Source organism: Arachis ipaensis, chromosome B6 (assembly GCF_059453495.1).
Source record: "Arachis ipaensis isolate K30076 ecotype BB chromosome B6, ASM5945349v1, whole genome shotgun sequence".
Lineage (NCBI taxonomy): Eukaryota > Viridiplantae > Streptophyta > Magnoliopsida > Fabales > Fabaceae > Arachis > Arachis ipaensis.
In genome coordinates this window covers 92,977,342-93,000,358 of record NC_142441.1, presented here as the reverse complement: position 1 = coordinate 93,000,358, position 23,017 = coordinate 92,977,342, and the positions used below count along the sequence as shown (strand labels likewise).

At 39.9% G+C, this 23,017-nt stretch overlaps 1 non-coding gene across 1 annotated transcript; it reads right to left on the bottom strand.

Moving 5' to 3' along the window:
- Positions 1-343: 343 nt before the first annotated feature.
- On the bottom strand, positions 344-447 carry LOC148561794 (small nucleolar RNA R71). The gene has a single exon (XR_015886492.1). It is a non-coding gene; the product is annotated as a small nucleolar RNA R71 (small nucleolar RNA).
- Between the last annotated feature and the right edge of the window lie 22,570 nt (positions 448-23,017).

Here is a 23,017-nt window from a genome sequence, read left to right as displayed (position 1 = left end):
CCCAACCTCTGGGAATTGTGGTAGTAGCATCCAGAAACCACCCATTCAGGCCAACAATTTTGAGCTCAAGCCACAGCTAATATCACTTGTGGAGAATCATTGTTCTTTTGGAGGAGGTGCTAATGAAGACCCAAACCAACATCTCACAAAATTCCTGAGAATTTGTGACACTGTGAAGTCCAATGGAGTCCAGGAAGATGCCTATAAACTGCTTTTATTCCCATTTTCACTTAGGGACAAAGTAGCTAAGTGGCTGGAATCATTCCCAAGGGGGAGTCTAACAACATGGGATGAGGTGGAAAGCAAGTTTCTGGCACGTTTCTACCCTCCACAAAAGGTCAATAGGCTTCGATCTGAGGTTCAGACTTTTAGACAACAAGATGGTGAAACTCTCTACGAGGCATGGGAGAGATTCAAGGACTTGACAAGGAAATGCCCACCAAACATGTTCCATGATTGGGTGCAATTGCACATCTTCTATGATGGGCTTTCTTATGAATCAAGGAAGGCTGTAGACCATTCATCAGGAGGTTCATTGAACAAGAAAAAGACTGTGGAAGAAGCCATTGAAGTGATCGAGACAGTGGCTGAGAATGAGTACTACTATGCATCAGAAAGGCACAACACTAAGGGAGTAATGGAGCTGAACCAGGTTGATACAATTCTAGCCCAAAACAAGGTGTTTGCCAAGCAACTAGCAGAGCTTACCAGGCAATTAGAAACAAAGCAAGTGGCTGCAATACACACACAAGATCAAGAGGAAGTAGGCATTGAAGGAGATGATTGGGATGAGGTTAACTATGTGGGAAACCAACAAAGGCAATCATATGATCCACATTCCAACACTTACAACCCAGGCTGGAGAAACCACCCAAACTTTGGGTGGGGAAACCAACAAATCCAACCACAAAACCACAAACCTTACAACCACAACCAACATAACAATTCCACATACCAAAACTCCAACCAAAGATCATACCAAGCCACACAAAACACTTACCCCCAACCATCATATCATGGCCAGAATAATCAACATACCCAACCTAATCCGAACCAACAATTTCAAGATCAATTAAACCGGATAGAAGGAATGCTTGCAACCATGAGCCAAGACATAATTGAATTGAAAGCTTTTAAGGAAGAAGTAAATTCTAACTTGCAAAACCAAGGAGCTGCCATCCAGAAGCTAGAAAATCAAATTTTGTATTTGACTAAGCAAGCCCCTGGGACAAGCGGTTCTCATGCTGCCAAGGCTATTGCAAGGGAGGAATGTAAGGCCATAACCCTCAGAAGTGGAAAGAATCTAAAGGAGATTTCAAGGGAAACCACAGAGGATGAAGCAAAGGAAAATGTGAAAGACAAAGAACAAGGACAATCTGTTACACCGTTTGCAGCAAAAGAAAAAGAAAAAGAGGTCTTGAAGCCTTACACACCTAAAGCACCTTATCCTCAACGTTTGATGAAAAGTGAAAAGGATGGCCAATTCTCCAGGTTCTTGGAGATTTTCAAGAAGCTTCAAATCAACATTCCCTTTGCTGAGGCAATAGAGCAAATGCCACTCTATGCAAAATTCTTAAAAGAATTGATGACCAAGAAGAGAAGCTGGAGAAATGAGGAAACTGTGTTGTTAACTGAAGAATGCAGTGCCATCATTCAGCACAAATTGCCTCAGAAATTGAAGGACCCAGGCAGTTTCCAAATCCCCTGTATTATAGGAGAAGTCATGGTGGAGAAGGCCTTGTGTGATTTAGGGGCCAGCATCAATTTGATGTCGCTAACAATGATGAGAAGAATGAAGATTGAAGAAGCCAAACCAACAAGAATGGCCCTCCAATTGGCAGATCGAACTTTTAAATTCCCTCATGGGATAGTTGAGGATTTGTTGGTGAAAGTGGGAGAATTTATATTTCCTGCTGATTTTGTGGTGTTAGATATGGAGGAAGAAGCCAAAGCTTCAATAATCCTGGGAAGACCCTTCCTAGCTACTGCTGGAGCCATCATAGATGTACAAAAGGGTGAACTCACTCTTAGACTCCATGATGAGAAATTGGTGTTTAATGTATTCAAGGCAATGAGCTATCCATCAGAATCACTAAGGGAATGCATGAGGGTTGATGTAGTGGACATTGCAGTACAAGAAACTTTTGAGGAAACAATAAAGGAAGTGGCAGAGGAGGAGTTCATCAAGGATATTGAAGTTAGTGATATCAAGGGTGCTGACACAACCATGCTAAGCAGGCCAGAGAAAGTGAAAGAAGAAAAGGAAGCACCAAAACCTGAGCTCAAAGCATTGCCCCCTAATCTCAAGTATGCATACTTGGGTAGTGATGAGAGTCACCCTGTTATCATTAGCTCGGCCTTGAGCCAAGAACAAGAAGAAGAATTGATCAAGGTGCTGCAAACTCATCAAGATGCCATTGGATGGACCCTAGCTGATTTGAAGGGGATAAGTTCATCCATATGCATGCATAAAATCTTGTTAGAAGAAGATGCTAGACCCTCCATTCAAGCTCAGAGAAGATTGAATCCCGTCATGAAAGAAGTGGTACAAAAGGAAGTGAGGAAGTTATGGCAGGCAGGGGTAATCTACCCCATTTCTGATAGCCCATGGGTTAGTCCCATCCATGTAGTTCCCAAGAAAGGTGGCATAACGGTGGTGCCAAATGAGAAGAACGAACTCATACCCACAAGAACCGTTACTGGGTGGAGGATGTGCATAGACTACAGGAAGCTCAATGAAGCCACCAGAAAAGATCATTTCCCACTCCCATTCATGGATCAGATGCTTGAAAGGCTTGCCGGACATGCTTACTATTGCTTCTTGGATGGATATTTGGGCTACAACCAAATAGTAGTTGATCCTAGTGATCAAGAGAAAACATCATTTGTTTGTCCATATGGAGTTTTTGCTTATAGACGCATGCCCTTTGGATTGTGCAATGCACCTGCCACTTTCCAAAGATGCATGCTGTCCATCTTTTCGGACATGATTGAAAAATTTATTGAGGTCTTCATGGACGATTTTTCTGTGTTTGGGGATTCTTTTCCCAGCTGCCTACACCACCTTGCCTTGGTGCTTAAGAGGTGTCAAGAGACTAACCTAGTATTAAACTGGGAAAAGTGTCATTTCATGGTCACAGAAGGAATAGTCCTTGGCCACAAAATCTCTAATAGAGGCATGGAGGTGGACAGAGCTAAGGTGGAAATCATTGAAAAACTACCTCCACCAAGTAATGTCAAGGCAGTTAGGAGCTTTTTGGGTCACGCTGGTTTTTACAGAAGGTTTATTAGAGACTTTTCTAAAATAGCCAAACCTTTGAGTAACTTACTTGTCTCTGATACACCCTTTGTATTTGATAAAAATTGCATGCTAGCCTATGAACTTTTGAAGCAAAAACTTTCCTCTGCACCTATCATTGCCCCACCTGATTGGAACTTACCATTTGAACTGATGTGTGATGCATCAGACCTTGCTATTGGGGCAGTGTTAGGACAAAGGAAAGACAATTTGGTACATGTGATTTATTATGCCAGTAAAGTCTTGAATGCTAACCAAAGGAATTACACAACCACTGAAAAAGAACTCTTGGCAATAGTCTTTGCATTTGAAAAATTTAGGTCTTATCTCATTGGATCTAAAGTCATTGTCTTCACTGATCATTCAGCTTTAAAATATTTGCTTGCTAAACAAGAATCTAAACCAAGACTTATTAGATGGGTTCTTTTGTTGCAGGAATTTGACATTGAAATCAAAGACAAGAAGGGTGTAGAAAACAAGGTGGCAGATCATTTATCAAGGATACCATGTGAAGAAGGAAGCACACAAAGCACACATGTAAATGAGTGCTTTCCTGATGAACAACTCATGATAATTCACAAAGCACCCTGGTTTGCAGACATAGCAAACTTCAAGGCCACTGGGAGTTTACCTTTGGAATTTAACAAACATCAAAGGAAGAAATTGGTAAATGATGCCAAATACTTCATCTGGGACGAACCATACTTGTTCAAAAAATGTTCCGATGGCATACTCAGAAGATGCATATCCGAGGAAGAAGGAAGGGAAGTTTTATGGGACTGCCATGGCTCCACTTATGGAGGGCACTTTGCAGGAGAAAGAACAGCAGCTAAGGTGTTACAGTGTGGTTTTTATTGGCCTACTATCTTCAAAGATGCAAAAGAATTAGTGAAGCACTGCCATGAATGCCAGAAAGCTGGGAACCTGCCAAGAAGAAATGAAATGCCACAACAATTCATTCTGGAACTTGAATTGTTTGATGTATGGGGGATAGATTTCATGGGACCCTTTCCCTCCTCATACTCAAATAATTACATTCTTGTGGCAGTAGACTATGTCTCTAAATGGGTTGAAGCAATAGCAACTCCAACCAATGATAATAAGGTAGTCATGAACTTCCTCAGAAAACACATTTTTTGCCGTTTTGGGGTTCCAAGAGCAATCATCAGTGATGGAGGAAGCCACTTTTGCAACAAACCATTAGAGGCATTGCTCCTAAAATATGGAGTCAAACACAGGGTAGCCACACCATACCATCCACAGACAAGTGGGCAAGCCGAAATATCTAACAGAGAACTCAAAAGAATCCTGGAAAAAACTGTGGGAACTTCGAGAAAGGACTGGTCGATTAAGCTAGATGATGCTCTTTGGGCATATAGGACAGCTTTCAAAACACCAATTGGAATGTCTCCTTACCAACTAGTATATGGAAAAGCTTGCCATCTGCCACTGGAGTTGGAGCACAAGGCATACTGGGCCTTGAAACTTCTGAACTTGGACAACAAAGCTGCTGGAGAAAGAAGGATGTTGCAAATTCAAGAGTTGGAAGAATTCAGAGCGGAAGCCTATGAGAATGCCAAAATTTACAAAGAAAGAGCAAAGAAGAAGCATGACAGCAACATAGCCCCAAGGAAATTTGAAGAAGGGCAAAAAGTATTGCTCTACAATTCTAGGCTGAAGCTATTTCCAGGGAAGCTAAAATCAAGGTGGTCTGGACCATTCCTTGTCACCAAGGTCTCCAATTATGGACAAGTAGAAATCATGGAAGAAAAGTCACAACGAACCTTCGTTGTTAACGGTCAAAGACTCAAACATTACTTGGGAGATGTGGAGGAGAAGGACAAAGTTAAATATCACCTCAACTGAGGAAGCTGACCGTCAAGCTAATGACGTTAAAGAAGCGCTTGTTGGGAGGCAACCCAACCTGAGGTAATACCTTGTTGCTGTTTCTTTTATTTGTTTCAATAAAAAGGGTAAAGTAGTTTCTGTGCATTGCAAAGAATTAAGTTTGGTGTTTCACACCAAACAATGAATTCATGGATCAATAAGTCAAAGGGGAATGTGTGACTCTAAGTTTGGTGTTCCACCATAAAGATCAACTGAACACAACAACCTTTGAATTATATGAAAGGAACAACTATTCTAAGCAGTCACAGAAATGCTTAAAACCCTTAGTAGCAACATCATTCCAAGATAACTCAAGGATTCAAAGAACAGAGAGAAGTAAGTGGGAGACTAAGTTTGGTGTTCACACACCAATCTAAGAATCCGATACTTACCCACACATAGTTGAGCTGACCACTCAAGTGCTTGAGAAGCAAGCAACTTCATCACTCTTTGCAGGAAAGGAAACAAGAACCTTAAAGCATGAAGCAACATTTAGGAAGAAGAAGGAGAAATCAAATTGTTTCCTGACAACAAAGAGAAAACAAGGAATTTCACAAGGTGGTATTGTTCCTTGCTAATTCTTTAAAAAGGGCAAACAAAAGCATGCGTGTTCTGGTTTAAACTGTAAATGTTGAATCTTTCTGGAATGTGTAGTTTTTTTAGTATGTGTGTTTGTTAATTGCTTTGAATAAAGTGAATGCCTAGATGTTTGGATATAACTTCACCTTCTTAAACAAGTGCGTGCCATGCTTGTTCTGTTTCCAAAAATAAAAGAAAAGTTTGAACAAAAGTAACTTGGCTAAATTAGTGACAAATCAAGTAGAATTAAGTGGTGGTATGCATGCTTGATTGTTTAGTCAGATCACTAAAATTAGAGTGTCGAATTATCATTTTTTATGTAGAAAGTAAAAATTGTCTATGGATCTTGATGAATAAATGTCTTTGGCCATGAAAAAGAAAGAAAAAGAAAAAGAAAAAGCCACGGAAAAAGGCAACCAAAAAGCAAAAAAATTGAGAAAATAAGCTAGGTACCAATGGTTTGAACTTCTGAGACAAATGCCTGTGGTGTTTATGTATTAAGGATATGCTTGGATGAATAGGTTCTGAGGAGTGTTTCAACACTTGGTAACTTGGGTTAACTAACCCGGGATTATCAACCAAAAGTCCATTATCAAGAGCAACCTAAATACAAAACATTTAGTCACACAAAGAGGTGCTGGGCACCAATGTCTCAAGAAGAAATGTGAACTAAAATGCCTAAAGTGGATATGTGTAGTGCACTGATAAGAAAAAGAAAATGCCAAAGGCTTGTGCAACACATGACACTAAGCAAACAAGGAGCAAAAGAAGCTCTAAGAAAAAGAAAAGAAAAACAAAGAAGAGAAAAGTGCCAAAGACATAAGAATAACAAGAGGCCATAGCAATTTTTGATGGATGCAACGAAAAAGTGATAATCCTACCTGATAAGTATGAAAAAGTGATGCTGCAACTTTCTGCATAAAACCCTTCTGATGAACTTCAAATGCTTGCTAATATAGCCAATGTAATTGCTTTCTGTTTCATACTTTCTTCTCAAATAACTCAGGACTTGCTTAGGGACAAGCAAGTATTAAGTTTGGTGTTGTGATGCCAAGGCATCATAGGCTAGTTTCACTAGCATTTTTCTGTTAGTTTTAGTTGTTTTATGCATTTTCTTGAGCTTAAAGTAACCAAAAATGGTTAAATGAAGAACAAAGTAATGAACCATCCAAATAATATGATTTTGATGCAAATTCCATGAGTTTTAGCTATATTACTTAAATGCTATGAATGAAAGATTTCTCATGAAATTTTGCAAGACTTTGATGCAATTGTTTGGATGATTTCAGGGAAGAAGAGGCTAAGCAAGGAAGCAACAAAATCAATAAAGGAAGCTTGAACATCACATGTGGAGTTTAAGTTCCAGTTTAAGCCTAAACTGGAGCTTAAACGCCAAAATCATGAAGGATAAGAAATGCTGGGATTGAAGTTTAACCTCCAGTTTGACCTCAAACTGGAGGTTAAACGCCAGAATGATAAGCCTCACTAAAGAAGCATTCCACGTTTAACCTCCAGTTTGACCTCAAACTGGAGGTTAAACGCCAGAATGAGTATGCCACCCAGGGAGGAGTTCCACGTTTAACCTCCAGTTTGACCTCAAACTGGAGGTTAAACGCCAGAACCAGGAAGAGTACCAGGGAGCCATTCCACGTTTAAGCTCCAGTTTGACTCAAACTGGAGCTTAAACGTGTTCGATAGCTTTTCTACTCCAGGGTTGCTCTCTCCATCTCCACGTTTAACCTCCAGTTTGACCCCAAACTGGAGGTTAAACGTGTTCGACACCTCCAGGGCCACCATTCTAAGCTTCCACGTTTAACCTCCAGTTTGACCTCAAACTGGAGGTTAAACGTGTTCGACCTCCAGTATGCCTCCACCCTTTTCCACGTTTAACCTCCAGTTTGACCTCAAACTGGAGGTTAAACGTGTTCGACCTCCAGGGCTGCCCTTCCTATCTCCACGTTTAAGCTTCAGTTTAACCTTAAACTGAAGCTTAAACGTGTTCGACTACATGACTCTCCAGGGCTACCTTCTTCCATTTCCACGTTTAAGCTTCAGTTTAACCTTAACTGAAGCTTAAACGTGCTTCTACAAATGGCCTCACTGGAAGTGTCTGGCGTTTAAGTTGCAGTTTAAGCTTAAACTACAACTTAAACGCCACTCTTGAAAAAGGTTTCTGGGCCAAAAATATTGTGATTTAAGTTAGTCTTTGAGCACAATTATTAACTTAAACTTACTTTGGTATGAAACCCAATTGAATATCATGGTTTATGGGATTGGGCCTGAAGGATTGATGAGTTTGAAATCTCAATTTATTGAGTCATGTGTCATTATTTGATTATCACTAAGTTGGCTCAATAAATGTTACAGGATTTGGATCAACAACCTCATCAAGATTATGGATCATAAACCCAAGGCAAAAGGAAAGCAAGGAGAGGCCTCAAAGCCCAAGAAGCACAACTGAAGCTCAATATAGAAAGTGTATAAATAGGATAGAAGTTAAGTTAGAGAGGACTTTTACTTTCACTTTTAGCTAGTTTTCCTTTTCTTTGTAATTGAATTCAGAGCTATGATTCACTAAACCCCCTTTCATTGGGTTAGGGAGCTCTATTGTAATTCAATGAATCAATAATAGTTTATCTTCTTCTTCAATCTTTTCTCTTGAATTTTGTTAGAAAGCTTCTCGATCTAATTCCATTGAGTAGTTGTCTTGGGAAAGAAACTACTCATACTTGGAATCCTTCGGAGCCTTGGGAAAGGAATGGAGGATTCATGCTAGAGAAGCTTTCTCACAGTGGATTGGATTGGGGTTTGGATGGATATTGTGACATGTAATCCTACCAAATTGTGGTTCATGAAATTGTGTGGTATAATCAGTGATCAAGCATCATCTCTTCTTATGAACATTTAAACCAAGGGATTGGGAATTTGTTTGTTTTTAGAGAGCATTGGTGAGCCAAGGAATTGGGATCCAATCATATAAGATTGCCAAGCAAAATTCAATGAATGCATTGGTTGAGGAAGAGATATACATGTTTTGATTCGGAGATTTCAATATCTCCTAAACCCAATGAATTCCCCATTTCTGATTTCCACTTTCTCTTTACATTCAGCAATTCAATTCTTGCAATCACCCCCATTCCCTTTTAATTTCAGCAATTTACATTCTGCTCTTTAATTCATGCAATTTAAGATTCAGCCATTTAATTTTCTTGTCATTTACTTTTCCCGCCAATTTTACATTCCGCAATTCTCATCTCAATTCTTGATTCCGCTCAACTAGAACACACTTCTAATCCGAATTGCTCAATCAACCAATCCTTGTGGGATTCGACCTCACTCTATTGTGAGTTTTTACTTGACGACGATAACCGGTGCACTTGCCGGAAGGAATTTTGCCGATCGTGCAATTTCCTAAATCGTAGCATAACTAGTTTATGCGCATCAGTTAACATGGACTCTAACGTGGGAAATAGGGGTACATTGGAACGTTAGTGACAAAGGTAAGTGTCACTAACGTTCTCGAAGGATTGGCATTACTACGTTAGAAGCCACGTTAACCTAGTTAACGTGGACGCTAACGTAGGGACAAGGGAGGACTCTCCACGTTATTGGGAAAGGTAAGTCCCAATAACGTGTGCGAATGACCAAGAGACAAAGTTAGTGGTCACGTTAGTGCCACTAACGTTGAAGTCAACGTGATCATATTTGGGTTAGGAACGTTAATGAAAAAGGTGATTGTCACTAACGTTCTCGAACCCACACTTTCACTTAACGTTGACACCACTAACGTCCTGAGTCAAAGTCTCTGCCCACTTCACCTTTTCTCTCTGCAAGCAAAGCTAAGCCCAAGGAAAAGGATAACTGCTTCAAATTCAAGATCCAGAGGCCCATACCCAGGACTTGAAGAGCCAACTAGAAGATCGGAAGAGTAGTATATATAGGAGTAGCTTTGAATTAGTTTGAGATTGGAAACTTTAGGGAGCCTTTGGCATAGAACTACTCTCTGTATTTTACTTTCTCTACACTTCTAGTTTTACTTTCATGATGTATTCTCTATCTTTGTTTTCATCTTCCAGAGCTATGAACAACTAAACCCCTTTCATTGGGTTAGGGAGCTCTGTTGTAATTTGATGGATCAATATTAGTTTTCATTCTCCTTCTTCTATCTTTTCTCTTGATTTTACTTGAAAGCTTTCGATCTTCATCCAATTGGGTAGTTATCTTGGAAAAGAAGCTATTCATACTTGGATCTCTACTGAACCTTGAAAGAGGAATGAAAAGATCATGCTAGAAATGCTTTCTCATGCTGGACCAAATTGGGTTTGGATGGATATGTGACTATAATCCTACCAACACCTGATTTGGGAAATGCATGTGGTATAATCAATGACCATACTTCATCTCTTCTCATGAGCAATTGACCAAGGAATTGGCTATTGATCAAGATTTGAGAGATTGAATTACCAAGAAATTGGAATTCGATCACTTAAGATTGCCAAGGAGATCAATGAATGCATTGATTGAGGAAGAGATGAAAATGAACTTGATCCAGAGAATGCAACATCTCCTGAGTCCAATGAACTCCCATTTTTGATCTTACCCATTCTCTTTAATTTCTGCCATTTACTTTTATGAGCAATTACCCCATTCCCGTTTAAGATTCTGTAATTTACTTTCCGCCATTTACATTCAGCTCTTTATTTCTAGCATTTACTGTTTCTGCTATTTACTTTCCCGCCATTTAATTTTCTGCAAATCTCAAATCAAATTCTGGTTCGCTCAACTAGAACATTCCTCTAATTAAAGTTGCTTGATCAATCAATCTCTGTGGGATTTGACCTCACTCTATTGTGAGTTTTTACTTGACGACAAATTCGGTACACTTGCCGAAGAAAATTTTTTGAGAGACAAGTTTTGTGCGTATCAACACCATAAAACTTTATTTAACCTACTAAACTACTAAGTATATTCAACAAACTCAAGAAAACATGAAATTAAACTAATGACCAATATGTATAAAAGGGAAAAATGAAAAGAATTTACCATGGTGGGGTGTCTCCCACCTAGCACTTTTGTTTATTGTCCTTAAGTTGGACTTATGGGGAGCTCCTCTTAAGGTGGCTTGTTCTTGAAGCTATCCTTGAACATCCACCAATGCTTGAATCTCCAATAAGCTTTAGTCTTCAAAGATGATAACTCCAAGCCTTGATGGAGTTCCACACAAACCATAGGCTCCCAAGTTTGATTCTCCTTGTGCGATCCGGGATCTCACACTTTGTTTTGACACCCATCTTCAAATTGATCATCATGATTCCAATTGGGTGAGAAGTAATCCGAATTCTCAATTAAACACTAAAGCATCTTCCTAGACCCCTTTAGTTGAGAACTATACCAACCATTGCACTTAGACTTTGAGTTTCCAAGCAAAAGGAACCTTGATTAGCATTTCCACCCAATAACCAATTCTCTCTTACTCTTAACTCCACAAAGAGCTCTAAGTTGCCCATCCGTCTCAAGCAAACCATATTCAAGTGAGAAATTAAAGCTTAGGGATAAGAATTTTACCCACTTGAATGTTGTATTGGATGGTGACTTAGGAAGGGGTGGTTCCAATGTTCTTGCAAGTTCCACTCCCTTGTACTCTTCCATGATTACCTCCACCTCTTTACTACTTTCCTCAACTTCAACCCCTTCCTCTTGATGGCTCTCTTCCAATTCAATCTCTTCTTCATTGCTCACCAAGGGTACGGGAGATGAGGTATCTTCTTCCTTACCCTCTATGTCAGACCCAATTGGAAAGGATTCAATTGTACATAAGAATTCTTCAATGATTGAATCCATCTCTTGGTCAACCTCTTCAAAGGCTTCAACCACTTCTTCCGGCTCAATTATCTCGACTTCCTCCCCTTGTGGAAATCCTTGTTTCACCCCTTCTTCTACACCTTGAAGCTTTAAACTCACTCCCTCACTATGCTCCTTGATTGCTTCTCGACATTCAACAATGGGAGTGGAACCATTGTTGAAAATGGAACCATGTATGATTCATATGGTTAATAAGGTGGTTGGTATGGTGGATAAGGGTTAGGGTCATATGGAGGTATTTGGTGAAAAGGGGCTTGTGAGTAAGGTGGTTCAGAATTATGTTGAGGAGGTAGTTCATAGGCATATGGTGGTGGTTGTTGACAATCACAATAAGGGTCACCACATCCATTAGATTGATATGCATTAGGATTGGAATTATACCCATAAGAAACCGGAGGAGGTTGTTGCTAAGAAGGGTGATCAATCCTTTGAGGCTCCTCCCATCTTTGAATGTTCCATCCTTGATGCATGTTGTCATTATAGTTCCCACTCCCTACAACATAATTTGAGCCAAACTCATAGCCAAAGTGAGGATGAGAATTCATAATAGCAAAGAGAAACAAAGACTAACAAAAATAAGCAACAAAGTCCTAAAGCTAACAAAAACTAACAAATAAGCAAAAAGCAAACATATTCACAATATTCACAATAGCCAATAATGTAACACCATTGCAACTCCCCGACAACGGCGCAATTAATTTGATACAAGGTTTTATACCGGTTCGGAATTCCACAAAATAATTCTGTTGTTAGTATATTCCAAACCAATAGATAATCCTCAAATCAAATTAAATTTAGTTTTGTCACAAGTACAAACCCCAATGAATTTATAACCGAAGTATTTGAACTCCAGGTCGTCTCACAAGGAATTGCAATGAAGTGGTCAATTATTGGCTATGAAGATGCAAGGGGGTTTGGTTGATATAAGGGGCAATAAAAAAAATGACAAGAAAAGTAAAGAGAGCAATTAAAGAAAGCAATCAATAAAGAGAGACATTCATGGCAAGGTTTGAGATCATAAGCTTTCTTTCCTAGTCACTAATAACAATAATTAACAAGAATTTATCTTATTTTGTCATCTCCAACATTGGAAGAAGGTATAAGTTATCTTCCATGAGAGAAAGTCAAACAAGACTAGTTAATCTCAAATCAAAATTCCTAATCAACTTACTAATTGAATTAGCAAAAGATTAGTGTCATTGAAAATGATATTAACTAACAACTCTAGATCACCAACATAGGTTGGGTCTTCATGACTCAAGATTGCCTAATTACTCTTTCCAAGCCAAGAATGCTCAAAGTCTACTCTAAAGCCCAATGATAAACCCATATTTTATGATATATTTTGTACTTAATTTGAGTAATTTATTCAATCCTTCACCCACTTATTCATATTAATTGCATGGTTTTACTTTCCCTTCCTTATTATGTGATGTATGTGAAAAACATGTTTCCTATGCTTTAAAATTAATTATTTTAATTACCTTTATTTCCATTCGGTGTCGTGTTTAGTGTGTTGAGTAGTTTCAGATCTTCTAAGGTAGGAATGACTCAAAGGATGGAAAAGGAAACATACAAAAATGGAAGGAAAGCACAAAACGGAGTTTCTAAAGAAACTGGTATCCACGCGATCGCATGGGCGACGCGGACGCATGCCAAGCGCGAATCAACAGCGACGCGGCCGCATGACTGACGCGACTGCGCGCCTTAAGCAAAACACATATGACGCGGCCGCATGACTGACGCGACCGTGTGACGAGAAAAGCTCGGAATGGCGCGACCGCGTGAACCACGCAGATGCGTGACAGAGGCTACGCACCAGAAATTGCAAAAAACGCTCATAGCGAATTCTGAAGCCCTTTTTGGCCCAAATCCAAGTCCAGAAGGCATAGAAAAGAGGTTATAAAGTGGGGAAACGCATCCATTTAGAAGAGCTCGCCAATTTAGTTACTTCTCATGATTTAGATCTAGTTTTGAGAGAGGTTCTCTCCTCTCTCTCTTAGGATTTAGGACTTCTCTTAGTTTTAGGAGTGACTCTCAATCCCAGGTTTAATGTTCCTTTATTTTAAGCTTCCCTTTCACTTTTATTCATTCCATTACTTTAGTTGATTATTTACTTTGCCATTTAATTTATGAATTCTTCTATGTTCCAGATTATTTGAATTAATATTATTTAAGGTATTTCAGTTTAATATTGCTTTCTTTTATTTATGCTATTATTGCTTTTACTCTGAAGACATCTTTATTCCAATAGATTTACTTTTTCCCTTTTGGTCTTGGTTAAGGAATCAGTAACTCAGGAGTTATCTTAGCTCAATATAATTGATAACTGTTATCTTTGCTAATTGAACTGAACTTCAATAATCCCAACCTTTTCTTAGGAAATAAATAGGATTCAAAGATCAAGCTAATTAGTCCCTTGACTTTCCTTTGCTTTAGTAAAGGTCAACTAAGTGGAATTAAGATTCAATCTTCTTTATTATTGAGAAGTGTAACTAATTTGGACTTCCAATTTCTCATCCCTTGCCAAAAGTTTGTTTTACAGTATTTATTTATTTTTAATTTCCATTTAAATTATTTGTTATATTTGTTCCTCATTCTTAAAACCCCAAATTTGCAATCTCCATAACCAATAATAAGAACATACTTCCCTGCAGTTCCTTGAGAAGACGACCCGAGATTTGAATACTTCGGTTAACAATTTATTTAGGGGTTTGTTACTTGTGACAACCAAAACTTTTGCAAGAAAGGTTGATTGCTTGGTTTAGTAACTATACTTGCAACGAGGGTTTACTATAACTTCTAAACCATCAATCTTCAGCTCTTTCAAAATGGCACCGTTGCCGGGGAATTGCTAACGTGTGCCTTATTATTGGTTATTGTAAATATTTTTCTTTTACTTGTTTATTTATTTCTGTTTTTCCTTTTTAATTTTATTTGCTACTATGAACTCTCACCCCTCTCGCTTTGAGTTTGGTTCTAAATTTGTTGAAGGAAATAGAAGCCACAGCAGGAATATGCATCAAGGTCAGACCAATCAAGGATGGATGGAGCCAAGAGGATCTAATCAACCCTTTAGGCAACAACACCCTCCAAGATATCATGGACAACGACTGACGTTAGGATTTTTGCCAGTAAAGAATTTCATAAAAACAGTCGCGTTGTAGATATAGTCTCTAAACCGACAGAAATCCCTTCGTACAAACGTTTTGGGTGTCACAAGTAACAAACCCCTTTAAAAATTGTTAACCGAGTATTTAAACCTCGGGTCGTCTTCTCAAGGAACTGCAAGGAAGTATGTTCTTACTATTGGCTATAAATGTTGTAATCGGGGTTTAGAAGGTGAGAAGCAAGTGATTTAAATGACAAGCAAAGTATATGGCAATTAAAATAAATAAATACTGTAAAGCAAACTTCTGGCAAGGTAAGAGAAATTGGAAGTCCAACTTAGTTATCTCTCTCAACAATAATGAAAGTTGAATCAAAATTCCACTTAGTTAACCTTTACTAAAGCAAAGGAAAGTCAAGGGACTAATTAGTTTGACCTTCGAATCCTATTTATTTCCTAAGAAAAAGTTGGGATAATTGAAGTTCAGTTCAATTAGCAAGATAGCGATTATCAGTTATGTTGAGTTTGATAATGTTGAGTTACTGATTTCTTAACCAATACCAAAAAGGGAAAAACTAAAATTACTGGAATAAAAATTGTCCTTAGATGGAAGCCAATGAATTAAAGAGAGCAATCATAAACTGGAATACCTCAATTATCATTAATTCAAATAACAATCTGTAACATGGAATAATTCGTAAATTAAATTATAAAAGTAAATAATCAACTCAAGTGCTGGAATAAATAAATAAAAGTGAAAAGGGAAGCTTAAAACAAAGAAACATAAAACCTGGATCGAGAGTCACTCTTACAAACTAAGAGAAGTCCTAAATCCTAAGAGAGAGAGGAGAGAACCTCTCTCAAGACTAAATCTAAATCATGGAAAGTGAAAATTGGTGAGCTCCCTCTGAATGGATGCATTCCCCTACTTTATAGCCTCTAGTCTGTGTGTTCTGTACTTGGATCTGCGCCAAAAGGGCTTCAGAAATTACTGGGGGCGTATTCTGTAAATTCTGATACGTGGCCTCTGTCACGCGTCCGTGTGGGTCACGCGGTCGCGTCATCTGATGCTTTTCCTTGCCACGCGGTCGCGTTAGTCATGCATCCACGTCGTATGCGTTCTACTTAAGGCGCGCGGTCGCGTCAGTCATGCGGCCGCGTCGCTGCTTCTTCGCTTCTGGCATGCGATCGCGTCGTCCATGCGATCGCGTGGATACCAGTTTCTGCAAAACTCCGTTTCGCACTTTCCTTCCATTTTTGTACGTTTCCTTTTTCATCCTTTAAGTCATTCTGCCTTAGAAAATATGAAACTACTCAACACACTAATCATGGCATCGAATGGAAGTAATGGTAATTAAAATAATAAATTTTAAAGCTTAGGAAACATGCTTTTCACATACATCACATAATAAGGAAGGGAAAGTAAAACCATGCAATTAATATGAATAAGTGGGTGAAGAATTGAATAAATCACTCAAACTAAGCACAAAATAACTCATGAAATATGGGTTTATCAACTTCTCCACACTTAAACAATAGCATGTCCTCATGCTAAATCCAAGGTAAAGAACAAGGTAAGGTTAAAGTGGTAGAATGTTATGCAATGTAACCTATTCTAAATACATCGATCTAAATGCATCGACCTAGATGAGTCATGCAATTCCAATTTATCCACTCATATATAAAGCTTACATGTAGTCAAATTAATTCACATTCTCAAGGAGTCATATATATATATATATATAGCCAACCCTTAAATAATAAAGCATTTTAGCAAATGAGATGGGAAATAAAAATATTGTACAAACTTGCAAAATAATTAGTAAATTAAGCACAGATATATGTTGATGAGTTATTGAACCCTCACTGGATTTTGTGTTTACCCTCTAGTCACTCAGTGTTTATTGGGTTTATTCACTCTACTTTTCTTTTTATTCTTACTTTCTATAACTTTGTTCTTCATCTAACCAATCAATAATTATAGAGTACAGTCATACCAAAAATCATGAGGTCTTTAATTAAGGTTGTAATGGGGCCAAGGTAAAGGTAAGGATGTATGTATAAGGCTAAGTGAGCTAATAAGTGAATCCTTAATTAGACTAAGATCTCACCTAACATACATATTTAATAGAACAAAACTTCTTTACCAATTTTCCCATATTATCCCACTTGTTGTTACATGCTCATGTTTCAATTTTATTTTATTTTTATCCCATGTGCATTGCTTTTAATTTGCATTGGGGAATTCTTTTGTATCCCCTTTTTATTAAATGCTGAAAAATAACTTTCTCTCTTTTTTTTTAATGCACATGGTAATTAAATCACTTTGATTTCTCATGAGCATGCTTCCCAAATTTTATTTTATTTCTTTCAACTTTTCTACCTTTTGTTTCTATCATCCATGTTCCCAATAGGTTTCCCATATTTCAATCTATTCAAAATTTTCTATCTTAAGCTAACCAAGGATTCGACTTGGGATTTTATTTTGTTTTTCTGCTTAAGGCTAGTCGTGTGGCTAAATAGAATAAAAAGGGATTTTAAAGGCTCAAGGGGGCTAACAAGGGTGATGTGAAAGGTAGGTTATTTTTGGGGTAAGTGAGCTAAAATCAAATGATGGCCTCAATCATTCTTTTGGTATGTATCTATATTCTATATTCTATAATTGGACATATAGATTAAAGCAAAGTAAAGAACATCAGAATGAAAAGAAGCGAAACACACAGAAATGAAATTATGGTTTGAATGCAACCATACAACTAAGCTCAAGACTCACAGGCTGTGTGTTCTCTAACTCAAGCATCATATATCATTCATATATGTTATGCAGGTTTAGTTAAAAGTTCCCATTATTCTCATAAAAAAATTATTTAGGGTAGCCTTTAAAGTTTTAATGTTCCTCCTTGATGAAATGTTGTCAACTTAACTATATGATGTAATGCTATATATACAAGGTTTATGGATTTAAATATGTTATGTTCAATTTCCTAGCTTACTTCCTTTTTATTTTTCAATTTAAACTATGCTATCTTATGCTAAAAAGGGTAAACTATACTAATTAATCCACTAATAAGTCAGAATTGCAAACTAAACTAAATAACTAAAAATATGAACTAAAAATGCAAAATGCAGAAATAGAGTAAAAATACATAAAAGTAGTAATGTATAAGTACTCAGAAAATAACAGTAAAAAGAAAAATACAGAAAAATATCCAAAATAAAAGAAAAAAGAGATGTAGTGGTTCACCAAAATAAAACGCCAGAGATGGCGACCTTCCCACACTTAAAATGAAGCATCGTCCCTGATGCTCAGTCAAGCCGGGTGTGAAGGGGTGTCATCACTGGTAGGGATGGTAGCTAGAGGCTCTGTGGTGGTGGTGGGCTGAGGGTCTGGCTGCTGTAGAGGCGGTGCTGACTGGATCCGGATCTCCGGATCTGCAGCCTCGATCTGATGCGTAACCTCTTGATGTGGTGCAGCCTGCTCTGTGCCTGCCTGCTGATGGGTCTCCTCCTGGAAGTGAGTCACCTCCTCGTGCTCATCCTCCTCCTCCTCTGATGGCTCTGATGGTGTGTCGGGCTCAGAGGGGATGTCACCACCCTGTCGGATCAGCAGCTTCAGATGCGAATAGTGTCGCTGGCTGCGACGCTCTAATCTCTCATACCGGCGCCGGTTACGGCGCTCCATCTGATCAAGCTGTCGGAATAGGCGGTGCACGTGGCGGTATACGGGCTCAGAGGCAGGTGGGGGTGCAGTGGTGGCAGCAGGGGCAGCAGGGGCAGCCGTGGATGAAGAGGGTCCAGCAGACGGTGGGGCTGTCTCATCAGTAGCAGTGAAGGGTGGTGGTCTGTAGCCCAAAGCTAGGAAGTTCCTGCTATGAGGAATGATCTTCCTGCAGTCTGCCGCTGGTGGTCTCTCATCGGCATCCTCCCATGGCACGTCAGCTCGACGGCCTAGCTGTGTAACCAGGTACGGAAAAGGGAGGGTGCCTCAGACGTGGACCCTGGCCATATAATGCCGGATAAAGCGTGGCAGGTAAAGGTCCTTACCCTCCATCACACACCATAGGAGGGTCATCATAGCAGTTGGGGTCTCCGTCTCATGAGTACTCGGCATGACATAGTTGCTCAAGATCTGGTGCCATAACTGAGCCTCATCATTTAAGTACGCCCTCTTGATCCTTCTAGGCATGGTGGTGTCCTGACCCATCTCCCAAGGAACCGTCGGGTCGTGAGCTATCCGTACCTTCACAGCATCCTAATCAAACTGCTTCAGGTGCATGTCCTCCTCAGCCTTTGTATAACCATCAGGCTGATCGAACTTGGCTGGGAGCCGGAGAATGTCCTCTATGGCCTCCTCAGTGACCAGAATCTGCTTTCCTCTCAGGTTCACTGCATCGAGGGTGGTGATGTAGTAGTTGCAGTAGAATTCCCTGACCCAAGATGCAATGACCTCTGTCAGTGCTCTCTCCAGAAAGAACCAGCCTCTTTGCTTGATTTGCTCGATGGTGTACTGCTGGAGTGCTTCTGGGATCCTCAGAGTTCTCTCCAAGTATAGATCCCTGGAGTTTGCAAATGCCGTATACTTCAGCTCACAGTAACGGTTTGCAAAATTTATTGAATCATTTACAGGGAGCAGCTGGTCAGCTTTTTCCTGCTATGTAAAGTTCTTCTCCCGCCATGAGGAATCATGCATTAGGTCAATGATGGACTGGGAGAAATCTCCTCTCTTGCGCTTGCCAGTAGCCTTTCCCTTTCCTTTTCTCTGTGAGGCAGACATCCTGAAAAATGGAAAACCAGGATATGGATAAAAATAGGGAAGCAAATAGGCAATTAAACAAAGAAAACTCAAAGCGGCAAAGGAGAATGGGAAATAGGTAAATGAGTTAAGTAATGGTGTATTAAGGATTGTATAGTAGTTTAAAGGTTTGAAAGGAAGAATTTACAATCCAAAATGTATCAGAATCCAAGTTAAATAGAGAAATTGTCATAATGCCATGGTGAGAAAGTTAGAGGTAAATGAGAAAAAATCAGAAAAGAGATTTGGAAAAAGTTAGTATGGTTAGAATTTGAAAGAGGGGTTAGTAAATTAAAATTAGTGAGGCAGTAAAATGTGGGTTAAAGTAAGTGGCATAAAGAAAATATTCCACGTAACAAGGATTCACAATTATGACTAGAAATAACTCATAACCAAACAAGAAAAACAGGGTGATGTTGATTCAAACAGATATAAAGAAGGTAAGAATTGGAATCAGAATATCACAAATGCAGTTTATAAACCAGGAAATCAAGGAGGATAAGAAAGTCTGCCATAGCATTCAGGAAATGGTTTGGTTAAAGCAGAGGACAACAGAGTTCAGATTGCCAAACCAAAACAAGAATGAAAACAATTCACAAGAAATTTGGGCAGCATTCCGGCTAAAATTTGATTATCCCGGAAAATAAACGGCAAACAAGGCAGTTCATATGAATAAAAAAACTTGCTGCAGTTACCTATTATTAATAGAAACATGAAAATTCAGAGTAACAAGCAGCGAATGCAGGAAATTGCAGCATATGAACAAGGTCACAGGAACAACAGAATTGTAGTTTTGATAAAACAGAAGCATGAACAGTGCAAATAAACATACCTAGGGCCACTAACCACAGCCTAAGCTACCTAACAACCAAAAATCCACTATAACATGCATATCTAGCTATCCTAAACATGAACATAAACGGAGAAAAAATAAGAAAAACTACGAACGGATAAAAGGGATTGCGTGTTGCGGAACCTGGAAGGCTGAATAATGAGAGTAGGCAGGAAGGTGGATGGGTGGTGGTGGGCACGGTGGCGGCGGCGGTGGTGGCGCGGAGGGGGGGCAGTGGCGGGGGAGGAGGGAGGAAGAAGAAATAGGAAGAAAGAAGAGGGGGTTGGTTGCGGCTGGGGGCGGACGGCGGCGATGGGTGGTCAACAGTTCCCGGCAGTGGTTTGTGCAGCGGTAATGGTGGCTGGGTGGTGGTTGGTGCTTGGATGAGGAGAGGGGGGGAGAAAGAGGGTTGGGGGGGGCTGCGCGACTGATAGGGTTCGCGTGGCTGGGGGGTTATATTTTGAAATCCACGCGGCCGCGTGGGGCATGCGGTCGCGTGGTGGGGATGAAAATGGGGGTGACGCGATCGCGTAGGTCGCGCGATCGCGTGAGAGGGGTGGAAGAGGGGATGACACGATTGTGTGGGTCGCGCGATCGCGTCACTGTAAATTGTGCTAAACGCACGACTCCAGCACCGTTTCAGTGCAACTCTCTGTCTCCTTCTGGGGTGATGTGCAATCCATGCGACGCGATCGCGTCGCTCACGCGGTCGTGTGGGATTGGTATTGTGCAAGTGACGCGATCGCATAGGGCATGCGATCGCGTGGGCCAATTTGTACAAAACACACAAGGGCCACACGATTCCAGCCTAACTTTCTGGACATTGGATATTTACGCCGATCTCCAGGTCACGCGATCGCGTGGATGACGCGGTCACGTGGATAGTGTTTTCGCAATATGACGCGATCGCATGGGGCATGCGGTCGCGTCGTGCATCCCTTTTTTTTATATGTATGATAAATACAGAATGCAATGATTAATATGAATGCTATGCATGATTCCAGGTTCAATGAAGTAAAATGAAAAGGAAAAAAAATTAAAGCAATTAACAAGAAATAAATTGAAAAAGAAGCGACCATACCATGGTGGGTTGTCTCCCACCTAGCACTTTTAGATAAAGTCCTTAAGTTGGACATTGGAGGAGCTTCCTGCTATGGCGGCTTATGTTTAAATTCGTCCAAAAATCTCCACCAGTGCTTGGAATGCCAATAGCCTCCGGGGTCTCATACTAGGCATGTAAAGCTTCTGAGCAGCTTCAGACAAATTTTCAGGCTCCCGGGGTGACGAATGTCGGAATAGATTCCAGGATCCCAAGCTTTGCTATTAAATCCGCCTCCATCTGGGCGTTTTAAAAAGTAGAATCTCACCATGGTGACCAAACGTTCTCCGCGATCCATGCAATTGATCATGATACCAATCCATGTACTTCGAGGTGAAGCGTGGAACCTTATTGAAACTTGTGCACCAGCTCTGAGTACGAGCCATTTCCCTCTTACTCTTAAAGCCGCAAAGAGCTCTAAGTTGGCCATCTATTTCAAGCAAACCATATTCAAGTGAATAAGTAAAGTTATAGGTTAAGGATTGTACCCACTTGAAGCTTGTATTAGGTGGTAATGGCCTTGGGATAGGTGTTTCCGGTGGTTCTGTAAGTTCTACTCCCTTGTGCTCTTCTGTGGATTCCTCCACTTCCTTGTAAGGTTCTTCAAATGCATCTGAGTCCTGGTCAAAGTCTTCTATGTCTTCCTCATCACTTGAGTCATAGATTGGAGGTTGAGAGAAGTCTACCTCTGCATCATCTTCGTATTCATTTGGGGAAGATTCTTTGATCTCAGAGAATTCACTTGCGGATGCAAATTCATTACTAAGAGAATTTGACTTGTGACTATCATTATCAAGGGAATTTGTGTCCTGGGTTATTCCGTCTGATTCTTCATAAACAACTTGCCTTGGAGATTGTACAATATCCTCCTTAGCATCAACTGTAGTGTCCTTGACGGAGTTCTCCTCAGTTCTGGGTTCCCATGGAGGATCAGCATCTCCTAGATCTTCAACCAACTCTTCTTCTTGAACAATGACAGCTTCTTCTACCTATTCTAGTACGAATTCATTCTCTGTCTTGTCCACTGGAGTTTCTGGTATCTCCTTCATGCTACGCTCTTCGTTAGACTGTTCACATGGGGCTGTGGCTGATCCTTGTGTATTTGAGCGCCTGAAACCCATTGAATTATTGTTTGCTCCAGTTGTCGAATGGTTGTTGAAGTTTATTTACTATTTCCTTTAGGCGAACCTCTGCTTCTCGGGTTGCCGGACTTGGGCATGATACATAGGAAAGTGGTGGTGATTGGGAGTGATTGGATTGGTACTGGGGTAAGGAAGGATCATATGGTGGCGAATGGTGAAGAGAAGCTTGTGAGTGTGGTGGTTCGAGGTTATGCAGAAAGGATGGTTTATATGCACGGGGTGGGGCTTGTTGGTAGTTACAAGGTTGTCCACCATATCTTGCAGCTAGGTATGCATAGTGGAATGGTCTTTGTCCAGGATATCTCGGAGGGTGTTGCTGCCTAAAGGGTTGATTAGATCCTCTTGGCTCCATCCATCCTTGATTGGTCCAACCTTGATGCATATTCCTACTGTAATTTCTATTTCCTTCAACAAAGT